At 37.3% G+C, this 22,805-nt stretch overlaps 1 protein-coding gene across 1 annotated transcript in view; it reads left to right on the top strand.

The window, feature by feature from the left end:
- Nucleotides 1–22,805, top strand: part of LOC108145814 (frizzled-2) — a 98,383-nt gene that overhangs the window by 4,634 nt on the left and 70,944 nt on the right. Inside the window, exon 3 of the mRNA XM_017271404.2 lies at nucleotides 20,842–20,886. The gene's annotated coding sequence lies outside the window, so the exon portion shown is untranslated. The remainder of the gene's footprint in view (nucleotides 1–20,841; nucleotides 20,887–22,805) is intronic.

Genomic DNA, 22,805 nt, shown 5'->3' with positions numbered 1-22,805 from the left:
CCTTCCATACCGCCCAGCCACCTAGCCACCCACCAACCTATCCACCCATCAACCACCCCCAAAACGGCAAAGGCGGCATCCATCCAAGTCCGTCGACCCGGGTTTTCCCACATAACGATGCAGCACCATCGGCTGCCGGAGAGGCGGGCGGCATTTTCAACAATTTCCACATTTTATCTAACCACCCCCAAAGTGTCGACTGCAGAATATACGTATATATAAAAAAAAGGGAAAATCCTGCGGGGGAGAGACCAACGACAGAGAGAGCCCAAAGAGAGAAGAGTGCCAGGGGGAAAATGGGGAAAGCGGGGGAAAAGTGGGGAAAAGCAGACAAAGAGAGCGTAGACGCTGCAGACTTTGCTCTAGTGCTCTGTTGTTGTTATTTGCCATAACCTTGGCAAAAGGGTTAGGAGCTACTTTGTTGTTATTTTCGAATAGAGCCCAGGAAAATAGACGTCATTCGGGGCACATCTAATTAAAATTTGGAAGCCTTAAACATTTTCTAAGCTTAAATAATTTAAAATTTTGAATATAAGAAAGTTTTTCTTTTATTTTTAAAATAGTTTCGAACAGTACATTTAAAGGACTGACAATATTTTGCCTTTATTAAGTTTTCAAACTAACGAATATTTTTGTGGCAAAAAATAATAATAATATTATTTCATATTATCTTTTTGACCAAAAAAATTGATTTCAAGGAATTTATACAATAAATGTGTCTTTAACTTATTTAATTCCAAAAGAAATATGATCCCCAGCATTTTCTGATTAAAATTTACCCAGGAGATTCTCACATAGCACCACGTGAGGCTTTCCAACTTTTTCGCCAGAAAACATTTGAACTTTTTCCCCAACTTTTGTTTGTTAGTTTTTCTTTCTCCTGTTGCCATATTTCCTATTCTTTTCACCTTTGCAACTAGACAAATCACACAAACTGACACAAGCCAAAAATAAAAAGAAACGCAGAAAACAATTCCGAAACGTGTTTAACATTTTCATCTTCATTTCGCATTTTAAACAATTTTTTCTTTTGCGGAACTTTTGGTCTCCAAAGATTTTATAACCCTTACAATGGGGGCGGCGCAAAGAGAGAGGAAAAAGAGAAAATTGTTTTTCTTTTTGCTTTAATTTCGGCAATTTTTCTTGTGTCAGAAGAAAAATCGAGTTGTCGTTTGAGGGGTTCCGGCTTGCGTTGGGTTTTTCCGGCGAAAGCCCCCCGCGTTGAAAATTGGGGGTTGCTTTGCCATGCTTTCTTTTTGGGTTTTCCTTTTTGCTTCTACTTTTTTTTTCGGTTAACTGCTACTGCCTTTTGCCGTTGTACTCTCTACTTCTGTTGTATGTTTATGCGCTACGCGTTTTTCCTAAGATTGACTTTGACATTAGCCCCACAAAATACGCACTCACACACACACACTCATATATATGTAGTATAGCTTTCGACACGCTTCGTTGTTGTTGCTTGGGTTGTCGGCCATGTTGTTTTATTTTAGCACATTTACGTCATAATGGCATTTCCTTCCGCTACTTTTTTCCTTCGGCTTTCCTTTTCAGCCCGAGTCCTTCGACTTTTCCTCGTGTTGCCGTAATTTTCATTGTGTCTGCCTTGGAAAATTTATCTCAGGCCTCCTCGGTTGCCTTAAATTTTCGCCTCATCTCGAAGTCCTTTCTCCGGTTTTATCGTCTGTTTGTTGTTGCTGTCATTGCTCTGCTTTATTGTTGCCATTCGCATTCTATTTTCCTGTTTTTTTTTCGTTGTTGTTGTGTTTGTTTTGTTTGTTGTTAGCTGTTTATTTAATTTGATTCCATTTTGATTTTTATTAGTTTTCATGCGTCGGTGGCCTAGTTCTGGTTTTATTTTTTGTTGAAGTTATTTCCGCAGCGGCGACGGCGGCGGCATTTCCTCTTGTCTGTCAAGAAATAGGCAAATATTTGAGACTGTCAAGGCTCACACACTCTCAATGTCAATCTCACACCCTTAATTAAATTAAAAAGCACAGTGGAAAATATTTTATAATGTATCAGAATATTATTTGGTAGAATAAGAGAATAATCAACAAAAATAAGTTTATAAAGTATAAAAATAAATGGGCTTATATTTGGACTATATTTCAAAGATTTTGTAACTAAAGCATTCACTACGATTTATCGGGCTTAACCGTAACTATTTTTATAATAAATACGAATAATTGTAGGAAAAAAGGTGTCTGTAGATTTATTGAAAACGTAGAGTGACGAGAGAAAGGAAAATATATCAGACTTTTATTCAAAGAATATCATGTTGCTTTTTCTCCCAGTGCACTGGTAGGTAATGTAAGTTTCGCCTGGGCATTCATCTGGCCACCGATCCACCTATCCATCCATCCAACCCCTGCGGCATGCAGACCACAGCATTGACAGGGCATTGACAATGATTGATTACCTACCCGAAAGTGGAAACTGTTTTTAGGGCTAACCAACATTAAGCGTTACCACCCATCACCCATAACATACACCACCACCTCCACCACAATCACACTCACACACACAAAGCGCCCACATTGAACCTGCCACGCACAAAAAATTATTTCATTATCTTTTTGTCCGTTAGCTTTTGCCTCGATTTTCTCCCCATCCAAGTTAATTGTAATTACACCTAGATAGTCGCACGATTAGATTCAATTTGTGGAACCTCTCGCTTATCTTCAGCCTTAGCTTTTCGACTCTATTCTGAAAATGAATTAATCTGATTCGTTTTTGTGTACAATACAAATTTAGTTTTCAGGTGATTTTGTAATTTCAGTTGTACACTAAATTAAAGACAATTAAGGGGGACACAAGTCAACTTGTTCTGATAAGTCTGTAAAGAAAAAAACGCCACAACAAAATTGGGCAAGAGTGACATGGGTAGTCGAGATTTATGAAGAGGCACTCATTGAATTGTGCCATAGAACTCGCTTGGTTGACAGTTAGTTGAGATTTACGATGATGACAATGGCCACTCGGGATCTCAAATTTGAAATGAGTGTGGTTTGGGTAATGGCTCTATTCCAGCGATAGTGTGGCAACTCTGGCAGAACTCGAATACTGTCGAACTTTATATTTATTGTCCGTAATTTATGAGCTAATATATAGGAGGTGAGAATTATTATGGTTATGCGCGCCCCTTGCATCAAAAAATTGTTATTTAAATAATTAAAAGTTTTAAAAAAAATAAAATAAATTGACATAGCAGGAAAAATATTATTAAAAACAATCTAAGTTTTAAAGCCATTTTCAGAGTAATTTATTCTTTTTTCTTTCGTTTTTATATTAATGTATAAATTAGTTTGGCTTCAACAGCCATTTCTCTTGTATAAGAGTGTCATAAATTATATCTTTTACAGGATTTTCTTGTCTAAAAAAATGTCCCTAGCATCAACCCCATCAAAAGATATTTTCCCCCATTGCACATTAAAATTTCTTCGATCCTAATTTCACTTTCCTGCCTTTGCTTAACATGCAACCCCAATTTAGGCACCAGACCTGACATAAACAAATGTAAACACCCTTCGATTTGGGGACCTCCTTGAGCACCATAATTATTTCACTCCGATCCGCTCATTATCAACCCCAAAACAAAAAAAAAATGAAGGAAAGATCCCCGTAATTGCATAGTCGTACATCTGACACCCATCTGGGATCTGGGAGATGGGAGTTGGGGAACCCTTGTCAAATCAGCCCAACTGACTGCCATGACGTGTGAACGCCATTAATTCCCCACAAAAACTGTTCAGTTGACAATCTTTATTAATCAATTAAACGGATGTAGGAGTAAAATGTGTCTTCGCGTTGGCTCCTTTCGCAGCTCGGATGCTGTAAGTAATTAAATTAAAATGCCAGCATGTGTTTTTTTCGTTCGTTTTCGTCGGTTTCGGTTTCAGTTTTCGGTTTTTTGTCTTCCTGGAGGCTGGAGCATCCTGGATACAGCTGCAAAACCCTGGGGGATTTACCCGCAGACGTTTGACAAAAGCGCTGACAGTTTTGTCAGAGGAGGAGAATTGTCGGAGAACGGTTGACAACGGCATTTAATCAATCAATTTTGAACGGTAATCAAGCGGGCAGCTTAAACTAAAGTAGGGGATGGCCAGTTGCTCAATGGCACCCCAGGACCAGGACCCCAAGGATCCGCTCTGTCGTCTTTGATTGATTGGTTTTCCTTGGCTCAATGGATCACGCTTGCACTTCTCGCCCAAGTTTAATTTCAAATTATAAATATGCAGGAAGTCCGGTAGAGCTGTGCAAAAATAGAGGACTTGGAGATGGGTAAAAACATCTGGCGATTGGAGAAGTAATTAAGTGATTAGCATTGCCTCGCTATTAGTTTAATTAATTTTAGACCTTCTTTTTCGTTGATGGATGAGCGGGATTTGCAATCAATGGGAAGCTTATCAAGCTGAAATGATGGATAAGGTAATCTATAGCGAAAAATCGAATTTCGTGGTAAAATAAATTGTTTGGATCTTTTTCTTACTCTCCTACTCAAAGAAATAATAAAATAAAATGATGTAAAATAAATTTCTTTGCCAAACATTTTAAAACTGATGTAAATTTTGGAAAAATGTTGTATACAAAGTGTAACAAAATTAACACAGTTTCTTAATAGTTCAATTCACAAGGTTATAAGTCTCGACAAAAAGAATTAAATATGGTACGCAAATTTGTATTTATCATTAAACGAAAAGCTATCCTTATTAGAAATTAATGCTTTAAGTTGCCAATTATAACGGCTTTCAGCCACCTTTCATTTAATTATGAATTTTGATTGGATATTTTAAATAATTTCATACATTTAACTTTCCTTATTTGTATTAAGCCTAGGAAACCATTTACCGAAATAACAGAATTTAAATGCAAAATCCAAAACGAATGCTCTATAACTTCTCAATAATTCCCATTTGCATACAAAACCGGTACAAAAAGAAGCCAGAAAACCACAACCGAAGATATTATAATGAAACGAATTCATTTCGTTGGCACCTTTTCAGTCTCGAGGCAATAAAAATACCAAATAGATAATTAATAATGGGCCACAAATAATGGCAATAAAAATTAATAAGCATTAATTTGAGTTATGAAATTTCTGGTGGCAGTATCAGCAGAAGCGGTAGCCACCTAGGAAACCCCAAAAACTTTGCCGCATAAATTTTGATAACCATTCGCGAGCTACAAATCAGTGTAACTGCAGTTGGGTAATTATTATTTATACCTATTATTTGTTGTTCTTGTTCAGGTGCCAAGCGAAGAACTTTTCGGGCAAAGTATTTATTTCTGGCTGGCTGCTAGCTGCCAACTATTTTGCTTATCTTCGCCTGGCTTGGCAAAAAAAGTTTTCATGGAAACAAAATAGACACAAATTTTTACAACGTCGTCGTCGGCATTTTTCCCTTTGATAGTTGGGAACTTGATTGGAATTTCGCTGCCAGACACACAAAACAAAAACAAAAAGGTTGGAATAAAAACCAAATTGGCGCTTGGAGATCAAAAAAGGTGCCGCCGGTGAGTGTTAGACGACAAATAGACATTCGAGGGCTGCCCTTATTATTTATGCAGATTTGATGGCTTGCATAAGGCAGCGTTTGATGGCTCTTTAAACTGTTTTGATCGCTCTTTATCATCATCAACGCCGGGCATTAAAATATTCCGAAAAATGTTTCTGTCTGTTAATCAAGAAGCGTGAAGCGAATTATTCAAAATTGTGTGATAAATTCGCCGCTGTAGCCGATGTGCAACGGGTGTTGGGCATTTTCTTTATTGCCCTCTATTTGTCTCTGATTCTGATTGATATTCATAATTAACGCCAGCAGCTGGTTTTAAGTCCTCAAAATGGGAGTGCAATTGAAAGGAAAGCATGAAGTACTTCCCTGACATACGTCAAGTGTTTGTGACATACGTTAATGTTTAAATGAAATATTATAGTAAATCCCTTAATTTCCACCAAATCTACTAAGTATAATTACAAAAAAAAATATATCTTAAAAATAGGAAAATTAAACAGTCAAACTTCTTGCAAAAATAAAATTGTGGGAGGTCAATTGTGGAAAATCTTACCCCTACGAAATTTCTTCCTTTTTTTCACTTTGTTATTATTTCCACATAATATGTATAGTATAAGCTATTTGCAGTGATTATGCAACGAATGAATCTCAAGGAACTCCCATATTTAAAACCTCTCTGGTTTGGAGTTATTAAATCCTATATCTCCAACCAAATAGTAGCACTTTAGCAAGGGACTGGCCTGTCAGCAGCCGTAATACAATTCCCCTTTTGGCCAAAAAGAAGGCACAGTAGGCAACACAATATGAAGTAGCAATGTTGACAGCCCGTTGAACACCGAACACTGCACAGAAGGCACTCACCAACACCAGGAACTTTGGGCCCGGACAAGTAGCAGGCTTTTGGCAATTTAAAAAAGAAAAAAAACCCAGATTTGAAAAGAGGAAAACTCGCAGAGCGGAATATGCAGTTGGAGTTCGGAGTTCGTTCATTCGTTTTAGGGTGGCGACACTTGCTGCCAAATTATTGCAATAGTCAGTCGGAGGTTGCCATGATGCCACATGTGTGTGTGTGAGCATATGAAAGGGCCACGCCCCCTACCCCATCTCTGCCTCTCAGTTTTCGGCGGCACCATCATCAACGTTATTGCCATAAAATGTCGCGCCGCAGTTGTTGTTTCTGCGACTCCTTTGGTTGTTTGGCGGCTGTTGCTGCTGCTGCTCGGTTAGTTGTCGCACTTCATTTAAAACTTCATTACATGACGCCATCACCATCTCTATTTCACACTCTTTCAAGGGGTATTTTCGTTAGGGTTTTGAAGCAGAAAACTGAAAAAAAAAAAATTAAGCTTATAACAGTAATAAATCCAAAGTTTAAAAAAAAAGAAAAACATTTTGCTTACAATTTTTTTTTGTGGAATGAGAATAAGTTGTTTTGCAACAACACATAATGGTATCATGTTTAATCATTCACTAATACATATTTTATTGAAATAATTCTTTTTTTAAGGTATTGTCTTCTTCGTGGTCCTTAATTCACTTTTTTTGGTGCCGTCTACTACTACTTTCACGTATAAGTTCATGAGTGTACAAACACCAGTGTTCCAACAGCCGTTGCCAAGTGGCAAACCAGTTGAAATCCAAAGCGTTTGTCTGCTTTCGTTATTGCCTGAATAATTGAAAAATTATTTTTATGGAAATTCCACTTACACATACACACACACAAACTTTGTCGAGGGAAACTTTAAAATTTAATAAACTTTTTACGCACCATTTATAGCATTGCAGCAGGAGCAACAAAAATATGCGGAAAATCAACCGCGAAACATCAAAAGTCAATTTGTGTGTATTTTAAAAACTTTTAATGCACGCACAACAGTCATTGAGTGGGCGGTGATGGCCGGGGATGAGGGGATGGGGAAGGGGAACGACATTGCAGGACATAAATGTTGCAATTTTACGCTTTTGCGGCGTTAAATTTTAATAACGGGGCAATTTTCGTAACGAAACCAGAGATACGCCAGCCCATGAGTATCTTGGGCTTACACGGCGAGTTTAGTTTGGATAACCTGTCTTAGGTGGTGAAAGAAAAAATATAAGAGTGGTTTTCAGCAAGATAAAAGTGCATTTACTTGTTTGTGTCTTTATTTATTTAATTAAATATTTATTTATAAATATTAATTTCTACGGATTAGTATTTATTAATTAAGTTGCACTTAAGAATTTATTTAGTGTTGAAAACTAGAAGCCATAAATGAAAAAAATGTACGTGCATTATTAAACGTTATGAAATTGTAATTTAAATTTTAAAAATATCCTTTACCTTTTACTTGTTTAGGACAACAAACAAAATGAAAATAAAAACCAAATCAAACCGAACATAAATAAATTGTACGTAAATTTAGCATAATAGCCTTTAGTTAGGATTTCCCATAGTTTTCCATATTTTATTTTGATTATTTTCTATTGTACCATGGAATCGCGTACATTGTTTTCGCAAAAACTTTTTTGCAAATGACAGAGCGTCACTCTGTCCATCAGTTTTGCCAAAATTTAGTGCGTCCGTCAGTGTGGGATGTTTGGTGCCAGGCTAATAGTTGTGCGGTTCTGTGTTGGCTTTTTGGCCAATTATGAAAATGACAGCCTCGTCCGTCGGCCGAATTGAAATTCCCTACTCTGCTGCGGTTCCTAATGTGATTAGCATAACAGGCAATAGAAGCGACAGCAGCCAGCCAAATTAGTTTGATTAACAGGCCCTTAATCGGGCCTCGGGGGCGGATGGTTTTATTCGGGGCTCAAAGGCTCGACCATTTTTGTGGAATATGGTGTTTACGAAAAATATGTATTTATTTTCCATAAATTTCACTTCAGTCGAGTGCATTTGACGGGTACATCGTTTGGGGATTTATTTATTTATTATGTTGTTAAAAATCCAAAAGCGTTGGACAAACAAATGCAATTAAAATTTATAAGGGAAAATATGAAAACTAAGAGCCATAATGTCCGAGCAGCTTGAGTTTTTGTATAAGCTTGATGAAGGATGTGGGGGATATGTATTTGCATATGTAAAATAAGCAAAAATATGGTTTTATTTATCAAGTGGCCTGTCACTGAGGCACTTGAGCTTGGTCAACGACAACAGAATGCAAATTTAATAAAAACAATAACAATGTGTAATTAAAGATACGTCAAAATTTGTACACAAGTGCCATAAACTGAGAGAGGAATAAATTGCAGATTGTGGGAAAATGTGATTGGGTTCGAGAGTGGAATACAAATATTAAGAAAAGATTTTACGTAATTTGTTTGTGTAAAATGTTGGTAACAGCATTTTATTTGTAATGTTTTATGGAGTTCTTGGGATGCTAATTCGGATTTATTTAAATTTTACTTAAACTTTTTACAACGAAAAAAATTAATTGTGAAAAAAACAAGGAATATTTTAATGTTTTTAAAAACTATGTTTTTCTACCTATTCAAGGACTAAAAATGATTATATTTATTTATTATTGATGACTTAAATGTCAACTAAGGCTTGTATTATTTGTTTTATAAATGGCTCATAAAGTTTTTCTCTCTTCAAGTTTCGCGCCTTCATTTTTTCCACCCCACGCTTAATCTATCTTGAGAAACCCACTCCATCGCTCAGATATCCATCCATCTCAGAAACAACGATGCGGGAGACACATTTACAACTGGAAGTGTTTCCTTGGGCAAGTGGCGTGACCAAATGCGGAGCAAGTGGGTCATCAGCGCCAAAATAGTGGGCCAGTCCATCTCATTTGTCATCAGATCGTTTTTGCCACTTGCCACAGTTTGCACATTTGATTGCAGGCCGCGGCGGCGTTTTGTATTTGGGCAATTTTTGCAACTTGTTTGCTTTTTAATAGACCCAACACGTTCTGGCCAAAGTTGGGTGTGTAGTTGGCCGACTGGTTTTTTTTTACATTTTTTTCTCGCCGTTCGCACCTAAACCAAAATTGGGGAAAATAAAGTCATTTATTTTGTGGCCGGCTGGAAAATTTAATTGAATCGAGAGAGGATGGTGTGGGCACATTTCAACAGCTTTGGCTTAATTATAAGCCCCGAACATAGCGACACTTGAGATGCCCTCCCTGACCAGAAAGTTTTGATTGGACCATACAGAAAAATGTAAAAAGAGTCAACACAAATTATGCTTTTCTGTTTTTGTTGAGTTATTATTTTTACGCATTATTTACACACACCTTTCGGGCCGTGTTTACATTACCATGAGGTGGGGGACTTTACTTTTAAGCCCCAGCTCTGCGGTCCGCTCACGTTTTTGGCTTTTATTTTTTTTGCCAGGTGGGAGCGATTTGAGGAGTGCGTGATGGTGACCTCGCCGTTCTACAATTTCAATTTCAACGCCTTCTCAACGTCATTCTCCAGTTACAATGGGCAGAGTCAAAAAGTGGTGGAAATACGGTGGGGATTTCACCGAATCGAAGGCAGATCAATTGACAGCGGCTCAATTTTGTCATGCCTCATTCGAAATTCTCATTTGCGTGGGCAACATGTTGTCGATAATTTTTTAAGAGGCTTTTTTCTCTCAACTCGTTGGTGGAACGCAATATTATCAACTTGAAATTGAGACTTTGGGGTCTTTGGTGTTATTAACGCTTTAAAAATAGTTGTCAAAGTTGGCGACGGAAATGATTGGGAATCTTTAGGAGTTTATAAAGCGAATTTATTATGGATGAAGTTGGGAAACTGAAGATTGAGTTTTAAGTTCAAGGTTGGAAATGAAGGGGGTTGTGATACAGTTTAATGGATTTAAATTTTATGATAAAGAGCAAAAATATTTTATAGAACAGCTGTTTAAATATTTGTGATTTTGCTAAAATAATTTACAATTATTTCTTTCCGCTAAAGAAGCTAGCTCATTTTAACAGACAATATGGCATAATCCAGTGAGTAAATGTTCATCTAAAATAGCTTAACTAAGCGTGTAAATAGCTACGCTTACACTTCACTGGACATTTAAATCCTTAACCCATTTTCATCATTTTGCATCGCAGTAAGCCCCAAAAACACTGGGATTAAGGCTGTCTCTGTCTGTTTCACCTGCTCAGAGTGACCTACTTCGGAACTACTGCATTAGCAGCAAAGCTCAAGATTATCGCAAACTAACGTTGACACAGGGCAAGGAAGATATTATTTCACTTCCATTTTGGGTTTCCTTTGACAAAATTCAGCATCTCGGGGCGTCAAAAACCCCGCCCACTGGGCACGAAGGTCATTGGGGGCCATCTTGCCCGTATCAGCGCCTCAGAATCGTCAGCCATTAATGGCGCAGTATCCATTATAATACACAATAGTGTCATTGCCCAAACATTCAGCAGAAGATGGGGGCTTAGTTACATAATGGCGGCCGAAAAAGCAGCACAAAAAAAAAAAAGGTCACAAAAAAAATGTGAAATATTTAAGGCAAAGTGTCACATAAAAATGACTTATCTGCTTGTATCAAGTGGCGGGTTGGGTGGAAAACCGCTCCGCCACGCGCTGGAAAATTGTCAAGCGAGGAAAACTCTGTGGAGTGCGTGGGGGTTTGGAAAAGCGAGGGGCGCTTGATGGCTGTTGGATGGGGACTGGGATTGGGATTGGGATCGGAATATTGCCCTCGAGCGCCAGAAGCGACAGCCGAGAGCTTCACTGTGCTGCGATGGTCGTCATTTTATCTTTATGCCAAATCCAGTTGGGATTAATTGGTGGAGGCGAAGGGAAGGTCTCTTAAAAATAGAAAGAGACCGGCATATAGTGCAGGAAAGAGGCGGCAAGACGACACCAGATTCTCGTGAGTGTTTGTAATTTAATAATGTGAGGCAGGCCCAAGCTAGATTGGCAAGACTTTGGCAGTCTGATATCGTTAACATTGCCATTGCGGCAGTAACTTGTGGTAAATGTAGGTTAAAAAGGGTATTAAAGCTGCTCAAATTTCAGAAATCTACCTTCTTTTCATGCAAATATTGATTGGTTAGGGTATACATAATTTTAAAAAATTTTTATTGGTAATTTCTCTTTATAATAAAAAATTTATGCCAAACAAAAAAAAATCGTTTTTTTATTTTCACGGTAAGGTATAAAAAAGTCTTTTCTACCCAACCATAATTTATTGTTATATTGTTCGAGAAATTGCCCATGCAACTGGGTCCATCATTCATTCATTCATTCAAGTGGCTCGCTCAATTTGCGCTGCTCTTGCTTAAATCGCATTAAATTGGGCGCCTGCCTCAATGCTGTGTCAGCATACAATTTGCAAGAACTGTGCATAGATATATACGACAGATACATATACATCTAGTATACATAGATAGATAAAATTGTACTTGTATCCGCCTCTAAATTGAGTTTTAGTGCATGTTTACCCACGCAAATTGCTCGACTGACTTTGCCATAAATCTAGCTAACTGCGAGTGCGTGGGGAGAGGGGTGGCTTTTATACAAAAGCAGCGGGGAGGGGGGCTGAAAAGGGGGAGCGGTACCGGCTGCTCATATGCAATTTGAATTTTTTATTTCCTTTTTTATATGCAAAATAAATTATAAGTATTATGTACTTGACTATTTATTGCTGACAAGCTGACTTCAGATAGCCAACTGATTGATAACGCCACTGGAGGGGTTGAATGTTTATATATATGCATATATATGTCTAGAATGTGGAGCAACTGCAGTGCGACACAGTTTCGCTTTCTTAATTACCATTAATTGGCGCGTTGAAAGCAAATCAATCGCCAAGTCGATGGCGTCAACTATAACTAATTATTTTATAGTTTATCGATTAAGGCCAAGTCGAATAAGCTATTCACTGTAATAATTTGATTTTCTGATCGATTAAGGCTTGGGTGAATTATCTTCAGAATAACTAAGTTTCTTACAATTTATTAATGTGTGACAAACTTCAACAGTTTAGTATTTAGTTTTAAAATAAATAGAATAGCTATTCGGTTTTACAATTATATTTTAGGCTTAAAATTGAATTAAATAATACAACTTAGTTTAAAAGACAAGCTTTATACTTCATTAAAGTATTTAAAAATCTGTTGAAAACATAGTAAAGTACGTGTTAAGAAACAGCCTTAATATCCTATTAAAATCTTCACTTTCAGGTAATGCCCCAAAATGTTGTCTAGACAAAACCTTTTACTCGACCATTTAAATATTTAATTTTAATTTACATTGCCCAAATTTATCAACCAAGTCCCATGTCGCCAGCTTCATTATAGAGTAAAACCCTTCAAGCGACTCAAGCAGTCCCGACATAACTAATTAAACCAACTCAAATAAATTGTATTTTCTTTACAAACTGCTGCCCCGCCTGCTTTTAGCCTTTTGCCGCCCACTCGAGGTCTAAGCAAATGCATTCGCTTTTGGCCTATAAAAGGCGATGGGCTAATTAAAAGAATTTGCCGACTTGTTCAGCGCACTCACCCAGAATTCTCTCTCCCTCTCTTTCGCTTCCACTTTGTGTCTATCTCTTTCTCGTGGCTAGATCTTAACTAAGTATGTTGTATACTATAGTCATGAACTCGTTGAAAGAGAAATGCAAATAGAATTCTATGTCAATTGAGACTCTGATAACTGTGAAATCCACACAGAGAATAAATTTGTTAAAATATAGTAATTGTCTAATATTTCACTAAATAAATATTTATAATTGGTTAAAGATAATATTCTTAAAAATGTATTTCTTTATTTTTTTGTGGGCAAAACCAATAATCGATGACCTATTTTTATATTTTTTTATCTCTGTGCATCCCATATCATCAGCATAGCCGTGTCATTAGAAGTCACTCGTCAATGCACTTGACTTATTTTTTTTCCATCCCAGAGAGAACCTAAAATTGTTTACGACTATTTTGCATACAAATTGCTTTAGTCAAGAACTGAATAAAAAATTTTTATAACGAACGCACAAGAGCACTATATATCTATGTACATAAAATGTGTAAATGAGTCTAATATGTCATTGTCAGCGACAGACTTGCATTTTCCATCATAGTCAGCAGCAGAAGCTCAAGGACCTGACTCACACTGCGTATGCTTAATGCGAGGGGTGAAATCAATAGGCTTTTGTGTGCCAAATTCAATTTGGAGTAATTTGGGTGGTGAAAATTTAAGTTGGGCAATTGTGGGCTACACTTTCACACAACCACCCGCTGGTCAGCTCATAAATTACACCCAAGTCTACCCCAAATGGAGATTGACTAAGATAATACCACCCCGGAAAATCAAATCAAGACCTGGGCAGAAGACAAAGCGACATGACTAAAAAAAGAACTCCCATAGAATTTGCATGTAAGAGTAAAATAAAATTTAATTACGCTTGTCGCCTGTCAGTCCTCATTAAACGAAAAGCGCCAGACAAGGATAAGAAAAAGGCGGAAGAGCGGAAAGGCGAGTTGCCGGACGAATTACACGAATTCAATTAAGGACCTCGAGGGGAAGGAGATTTGAAGGGAGGCGCACAGGTGCCAGGATTTGGATTCAGTTCAGAAAGAAAGGAAAACTCACTCAATGAATTGAAATGGGCCACCGTATATGGGTAGAAATTAACGGTTTGGGTTAGTGATGTTCAAATGGAGATGGGAAAGTCTAATCCTGGAAGTGGGGGATAAAATGGTGTGGGCAAATAAAGCTTAATTTTAAAGAGAAAACCTTTTTATAAAGTCGTATCCATTATTTCTGCCTGGTCAGGTTCATGCTTTATCGCTGTATATTATTAAATATGTTCCTATTAATTAGTATTCTATTATGCTTACAACTTTTTAAAACAGAATGGATATGCTAGGAATAAATCTCTGTTCCCGTTTTTATACACGTAACAAATATTAAAAGATATCCAGATAATGATAATTTATTTGTTCTGCTCTCAAAATAACGTGAAAGCATAAAAGCATAAAATTCACTAAAATAAAATATGCAAACAATTCGTTTGCCAATCAGGACATTCTAAAGTGCAATAAGTAAATTACCCGAACGAAATTCACAAAACGATAAGCAAATTGATAAATTATTGGGAAATGAAAACGGTTGGCCAAAGCCGAGCAGATAAAATAAAATTGCAAATTAGTTGCATATCAGCTGGCCATTAGCATTTCGTTTTTGGTATTTTAATTGAAATTTCATATGCCTACGGTGGCATTTTCGTAGTGGCGGCGGAGTCATGGCACCAAAACTTTTTGTCAACCGAAAATGTAGATTCGGATAGGAAAAAGCTCTGCTCGGCTCTGCTGCTTTGCATATCAATCTAAAAATCAATTAGAACTTGCCCGGGCCACAGAGGCACCCAGTTGGGGGAACTTTTTTCATTAAAAATAAGCGCCTGGTCGGGATTGGTGGGCCAAAAATTCGAACCTGGCAGCAGAAACTTTAGCAAAAATGTATAATTACTGGCGTTTACGAAGCGCTCTTCAATCTCCCTTCTCATTCTCTTGCTAACTCCACACCATGTTGAATATCTGTTTTTTAAAAGCCAAACCCGCTCACAGTTTACATTTCAAAACAACGCACACTCCTACAGAGCACGCATGCTTTTTACACCGTGAGAAATTCCGTAAACCCCTAAAATTGTTTCTTTATAAATAATCTTGTTAAAAAAATCCTCCATATATTTAGTCTTTTACTAAATTATACTTCATATTAAAACTTTGATTAATGCTTATTTATAAAATGGTATTCATTTTATTTTATTTTATTTTCATTCTCTTAAAAACTCCTAAATCGTTTTAAAACGAATACTTAAAAGGATTCTGAAAGAACTTTCCTTTGAATAGTTTTAAAATATTGAAAAGAAGTTGTGCTTTGAAAAGTTTGAAAAAAATTAAATAAATGTTTTTAAAATGTAATGTTTTAAAAATTGTTAAATTAATTTAAAAAGTATTATGTTTTCTTATATGGTCCCTGCAAGTAATTTAATGCTTTTGTACAATTTGACATATTATGTTTTCACTGTACAGCAGCGTTGGTTGGTTTATAGAAAAAATTTGCATAAAGTGCGCATAAATTATGCCGTGAAAAAAGTTATAATACCATACTTACAGGGCGGGGACGATGGCGAGGATTGAGGGAAAGGACGAAGAAGACGCGATGTGCGCCAGATACTCGCTGAATATCCCTCGGCCCATCCTTCCTTCCAGGACTCTCAGGTGTGTCCGGGTGACACAAACTGAACAACTTTTCAACACGGTCGACGAGAGTTACTTGTGCCCCTCCGATTTTGCTTACATTTAAGTAAAACACCCAAACACAAATACAAAACTTCATGGCTGGCAAGCGGGCAACAAATTTGTTTAACAAAAATTTTCATAAAATAATGCAAAAGTTTGTTGTTGTTGCTATAATTCATTTGCAGGAGGACAACAGGACTCTGTCGCAGCTGTTGTCGCTCAGTAGGAGTTTAGTTCCAGGGGTTGGCTCGAACATTTCCCCATTATCAATTCAGGGAAAAGCCGGGAAATGGCAGTGCCTGCAGGCAATCGGGAAAACTAATGAGCAACTCGGGGCGAAAATAGTTGGGTTCATTTGGAGACTAAACTGAGTTCAGGATTAGTTTCATATAAAGATTAACGGGCTTGGGAAATGCCCACTCTATTAGCTTATCTCGGCAGCTGTCACAAACACTAATGATTTGAATATAACTTTCTGACAAGTAAATTGTTATGTGTTGATAGTAAAAGATATGAGGAAAGTTTAACCCAAGTTAATCTTATGGTTATTTATTTATTATAATGTATATGATTATTTGTATATATAACTTAATAGTTTCCTTTTTAAAGTCCTTGGATTTAAATTCGACAAAACAATTTAGTTTCCAGCTATATATGCAATTAAACAAATGATTGTTTTTGTTAAGTTCATGATTTGTTTGCAGCAGTTAGTCATAATATCAGGTTTCGCTCTGTTTGCTATAGCTTTACTTACTTTCCCATCAACCCTTAAACTGAATTTAAATTCTTTAAATCACACCCCCTCTTACATAGTTAATGGCCCTGACAGTGGCTTTCCATTCTCGCCATATCTATTCCGTAAAAAAAGACTAACGCTACGCTTACCATACATATCTCACCAAATCCCTTTCCCTTTGGGATTCGCACCAGCTGCACTTTAACTAAACTCTAATGCAAAATTCATGGCCAGGCAGAAAAATAACCAGAGTCGCTGTAAAAGTGGGAGGATACGGAAGACTTTTCTGCATTTAGTATGCAACCAGAGTGGAGTTTAGTCGAGTCCGGAAAATGACCATCCAGACACTGCTGGTGACCACAACAACAACTGAACTAAACGGAACGGAACCAAAACCATCGGGGGATATAAAAAGCCCAGCACGAACTGAGCTCAAATTGGAGTGACTCCACATTGGAGGCTTATAAAAGTTGCATGAAGAAAGTGAGCAATGGCATGGAGTCATTTTGTTCTCTCTGATTGATCGTTTCGAGGAACAAGTAATAAAATAGTCTCGTACCTAATGGCGTCATAACTCTAAAGTTGGGAGAAACCAAAAGGACTTTACAGCTATAAATAATAAAATATTAAATATTAAAATAAATCAAGTTCTTATACAAACTGCATATTTAGTCATAAAGCAACATTTTTTATACATATTTTAATAGTTTTTTCGGCTTAAATATTTTGAATTTAATTAAAAGGAGCTATCTTTATGTAACACCATCATGGCTGTTTCAAATTCTAATTCCCTCTTCCCTTTGTAATCAATATTTTATATAACAAAGTCAAAAATGCCCGGAGGAGTTATTATCAACCACCGATGATTACGAAATTTTAATTAAAAGTAAAATGTGCGTAAATGAAATAATGAAATTTATTTATTGAATTAAAACCATGCTAATTAAAAACCTTTGTCTGGTAAAATCATTTTAAAGCTCTGCAAAAAATATTGTTTAGAAGGGAAAATATAAGTATATATCTCAATTTCAGTAAATACCATTTAACTAATTGCAAAGTCTACGTGATATAAGTGTCTTTGAGAGATTTACAAAGTAACTTACTTTAAAATAAAGAGAGATTTTTGTGCAAACCCTGGTAATGTCCCCAAACTAATGATCCCATAACTCAAAACCTGAGGGAACCCAATTTCCTTGTCTTTTTTTGCATGCCCATTTGTAAACATATAAACTCTGGCCGGCACACAAAAAAAAACTAACCGCAAATTAGCATTTGGCATTTTTACAGTCATTTCATTTAATTTACACAAACAAATTTGCGCCTGGCCAGAGAAGCAGGCAAACATCCAAACAACCGAACATCCGAACATTCAAACCGGCAAACTGGGAAACTGGCAAACAGACAATGGCGAGCCAACGAAGCGCGCCGTCAGCCCCATAAAAGTAATGAAGCTGTTTAGGCGTCTCTAAGTAGTCGTCGGAAGTTGGAAACGATGGCTCCTCCATGTCTTGTGTCAGCGGGAAAATGCCCTCGCGCTTAGTTTTCCTGTTTTTTTTTTTTTTTTGGTTTTTCGGTGGTGTAGTGCAAATGGGAACTGCTGCCTTTAGTTTTCTACCCACTACGTTCATTCAAAATTCATGAAGTTGGCGCCGTCTTTATATGTACGCCCACAAGCTTTCAACAAGAGGTTCCTTCAACGGTTGAAAGCCTTTCGCCCATAACGCTATATTGCTTAACGAAATTGCCTTAAACTGAAATGCCGGCAATTGTGTGTTTTGGCTCAAACGTCTCATTACGATTTTTCTTACACCTTTACGGTTGATGATATTTCATGGTCTTTGGTGGATTTATTCGGGAAACGGGGGTTTCCCCATTACAGCCAATTAGCGAGCGTCTTGCTGCCGTTTTATTTTGATGGAAATTTCTTTTGTCTCCCTGTCCAAGTGCCTGAGCTCTCAGGAAAGTGAAGAACGTCGAACTACTTTGCATTAACTTATTGCCTGTCGCCATGGCATCGTCACCTGTCCAAGGATTTGCTTAAGGATGGAAATCTTCCTTTGCAGCCAGTTTGGAAAGGTAATGCTAAAGTGGCTATCAAAAGGCGGAAAAATAAGAACCAAAGACAGAAGGAAGAGCCTTTTTTAACTTTAGAGGCATTTAATAAAACTTAAAAATAATATTTTATTTTAATAATGTTTAGTTTGTATTTATCTTTAAAAATAACAAATACCTATAACTTATTTCTATAAATGAAGGCTTAATATTAAACTAAAATTGTTTATAATAATTTTAAATAAAAAAAATTTAGTTTATTTTATAGAGTTTTGGGACCTTAGACAAATTAGCTTTTTTTATTGTCAATATAAGAACATTTAAATAAAATCTAGCTAAGCCTTGTCAACACTGTTAGGCCACAGACAAGTTCTCGTGGATAAATGTCTTTTACTTGCCATATTTCACTGCAGCCAACTTCTTTTTAATGAAATCCACTTTCATATGTAATTTTGCCATCAGGAGAAGCTTTGCTGCTTTGCAATACCGCTTCCTTGGCAGACGGGCAGGAATAGTCCTTGTCGAGGATGATTTTCCTGCTGGATGCCATACCGCCGCCCAAGACAAAAGCCGCTCGACGTCGTTGACGACGCTTTTCGCTTTGTGTCTGGCCATAATTTCCCCCAAGAGCTGACTGAATAAAACGAGGCGAAAAAAGGACAGGAGCGGAGAGGAGGACGAAGGACGAGAAAACAGGACGAGGACCAGGAGCTAGAGCAAAGTTAAGCAAAACTTTGTTATTTGTTTTAAGTGGCAGGTTGTGAGACGCACGCTAGCTACTCACCGAGGGTTGTTCTCAGTCTTATTCTCGTTCTCGTTCTCTTTCTCGCTATCGTCCTCGTTCCATTCAACAGTTCATAAAGTTAATTTTACCACAGAAATTATGTTAAAACGATATATGGCGAGGCAAGGATTTTTGGCAAATGTCTCCGCTTTTGCCATCTTCTTCGACTTTTCCTTCACTTTGTGGGAACTGCAGCAGAAGTTATTGGAAGTGGCATTAGGGTGCCGAGAAGGTTAAGGAACTTTTCCGACAACTTTTCCAACCCCTAAGCCAGCGTTGCGTATGCGTAATTAGTAACCCTGCGCCCTCAGGTAGTAAGTTTTTTGTTTGCTGGGTTATTTATGGATATTAAAGAGGCATTCCGCCTTATTGAACTGTCAACCTTAAGCCTAACAAATTGCGTTCGAGGTCGAAGGAATATCAGCAAAAACTATTTCGAAGAAGTTGTGATTTTTTTTTTCGTTAGAACTAAAGAAATCAAAGCAGCAGCCATCGCGTTAGTCAAGAACTTTTGATTATAACAAATGTTTTGCGGCTCCTATGAGAGTGGGAAATGATTGCTGGTGGCCAAAGATATATAGAGATGTGGTGGGTGTGTGTGTGGGCCTCCGACAATGACAGTTGATAATAAATCTCTCTTGGCCAGTCTGTATATGTGCGCTATGCGCCATTAGAAATGTCAAGGGACTCGGCCAACAATATAGCCAAATAAGATACCAGCAACAAAGTCAGTGCAAATAAATGTAATTCCTCTTTGGCACGAAACAACTTTCGCAAGTTACTGTCCGTTTGAAATGGTCATTTCAATTTGAGAGGTTTGCGGAAAGATCTGCAGATAGAGTATGATTGCCAGAATATGGGAAATTTATTGGCAGTCTGAGCTGAGAGTTCGTTACTTTTAGGTTAAAGCTATCGACTACTATTTAAATATATTTTTATTTCAAATAATAATTTTGTTATTTTTTTTTAACTGTTTTGATTCAAAGTATATTTGATTTATATTTATTTATGGTTTCATGATTCTAAAGAAGGTTTTATTTTAAAAAGATTTTCGTCCAATGGCCAATGATTTATAGACACTTTGGGTTGGTTGAATATTTAAGCTGGTTTTTTATTCGTTATGCTTCCCTTCGATTTCTACCCATTCCCGATCATTTACTTTTATTTATTTCAATAAAAAAGGAGACCAAAGTAACTGCCTGTCACAGGCCATAACTGGACAAGGCTTTTGGCTCCTTCTTACCACTTTCGGGGCTGGTCTATGAAAAACTTTTCCATTTCCTCTAGTCAATGACAGACTCTTTTCATTAGGCAAAAGGCACTCGACGCAAAGTTGGAGGAACTTTTCCCTTGTTATAGCTGGTTCTTGGTTCTTGGGTCTCAGGACTCTGCGTAGGTCTTTGGAGTTGGACCTTGGTCAGTGGTTGGGAGGCGTGTGACACGGGCAGACATTCCACAAGTCTGCACAAGTAGTATGACCATGTAATGGCATGTGTTTTGTCGGGTTTCAAAAGTCACTTCATCTCAAACTTTGGACTAACAGAACATATTTTTTTCACTCTCTCTTTGCAGACATTTGCTGGAAAGCCTTTAAGCCACCTAAGCACAGGAATAGCGGTAAGTGTCAAAAATTGTTAGTATTAGTAAGAAAATGGAAGGGTTATCCCTGCCTCCGGCTTTTTTTGAGTGAGTGAGTGACATTTGCCAGAGCGCCTAATTGTAGGCAATTAATTTCTGGCACATCAAAGAAACGGAAGGAAGTTTAACTGGCAGGAAGAGCAAACAAGGAAGACAGCAAAGCACATGCAGCTGGTGTCCGGATTTTTCGGGGGTTGGTTTGGATGGTATGGTATGGCATGGTATGGTCTGGTTTTCCAAACCGAGGAACCGCGACTCTCAGGCTAACCGCACCTTTTTAACCCTTTGTCTCGGCGGTTGAGGGGGCTAACGCAACAGAACGACATCGAACCGGAAACTTTATGCAGCTCTAATGTGATGGCCAAACAGAGAGTGCTTGGCCGAAAAGCAATTTGCCTGCCATTGCTCGGGCTTTTAGTAATAGTGAAGAACGTAACGTAGAAAAAACCATATTAAATAGCCATGGTGGCGTATACGCAATATCTATGCTTCCTTTTTTCGTGTGCGTCGTACACATGCGGATAAAATTCTAGGACTGTGGTTGTAAAATTACAGAAAATGAGTATTAATAAACGTGTTAGTTCCTATTATTTCCGCGTAACATTTTTTTAGAATTTTTTCAGAAAAATAGTAAATATACTTTTTAAATAAATTTTTTTTGTTTCTAAGGATTTGCTTTTACTTTAACGTTCTCGTTTTTCTTTTCTGAAACAAATTTTCGAGTAGGTCAAAGGGTGTGATGGGCAAATAAAATATTTATGAATTGCCCAACGGACGGACAAACCGAAAATGTTGGGGAGCGATTTAATTGCATTACCAGAGATATCTGCCAGTCGATAAGTCCTAGAAAATCACCCACCCTTGCCCCCAAAAGTAGCTTGTGGGAGTGTGCGTGTGTGAGCAAGGGGTGGTTGTGGATTTTGGGGACTGAAATTGGAAATGGTTCGGCTTTTTGGGTAATTGTGGCTACAGGGCATAAGGCATTACAAGTGTAGAACCTGTATTCCCTCCACTTTTTGTGGGCTTTTTGGGATTCGGAGTATAAATATAGCCTGCAGACTCTGTTGCGGCGAAAATTTGCGAAATCAATCGTGTGGAAATTGTACAAAATAGCTTTTCGAACACTAAATCAAAGGGAGGAAAAGTCGAGGCAAGTGGCAATGAGCTTGACAAAGGATGAGACACACAAAAAATCCAACAACAAGAGTAGAGAAGTTATATGTGAAAAGGAATTAGATGCCATTTGGATTAAACCAGAATTGGAATTTAATAAGCAGTGTTAGCTAACTTTGGGTTAAGTTAAAAACTCCAAGCCATTTGTTATTTTTTAAAAAGTTAAAAAAAATTATTATGATTGGTTGAAAAAAAAAGTATAAAGTATATCAAATCTGCTTAAAAATCATTAAAACTTCCTCAGTTTAAGCTTCACAGATCTATTCAATTTTAATGAATATTTTATTCCAATACTTTATTCGTTTTCATTGCAAAACTCTCTCTTTTATTCCTTTTAATTTATTTGCTATTCACTTTTCTTTGTTGTTTTCGTCATCAAATTCTATTTCAACACATTCACATGCAAATCGCTGTAGTCCCTTCATTTCTTTCTTTATTCTTCCATTTTTCCCTCCCCATTTTCTGTGTATCTCTAAGCGTTAATGTGCTCAATTGTTTGTTTGCCTTGTGCCGCATTCGCTGAATTTTCCCTCTTCGCTTTTCCGCCCATCGCTTTATTGTCAACGCAGCGTTGTGAAAATTAATCAAAAAAACTTTTGCCAAACAACATTTTCAATTGACAATTTAAACTTTTATCTGGGAAGACATTTTACATAAAAGTTTTGTGTTAAAAATTTGCCCAACTAAAAATGAAAAATGCCGACTGGCTTCTTGGGCTGCGTTCC

The sequence above is a fragment of the Drosophila elegans genome, unplaced genomic scaffold (assembly GCF_018152505.1).
Source record: "Drosophila elegans isolate 14027-0461.03 unplaced genomic scaffold, ASM1815250v1 contig_208, whole genome shotgun sequence".
Classification (NCBI taxonomy): Eukaryota; Metazoa; Arthropoda; class Insecta; order Diptera; family Drosophilidae; genus Drosophila; species Drosophila elegans.
This window is presented reverse-complemented; position numbering and strand designations above follow the sequence as displayed.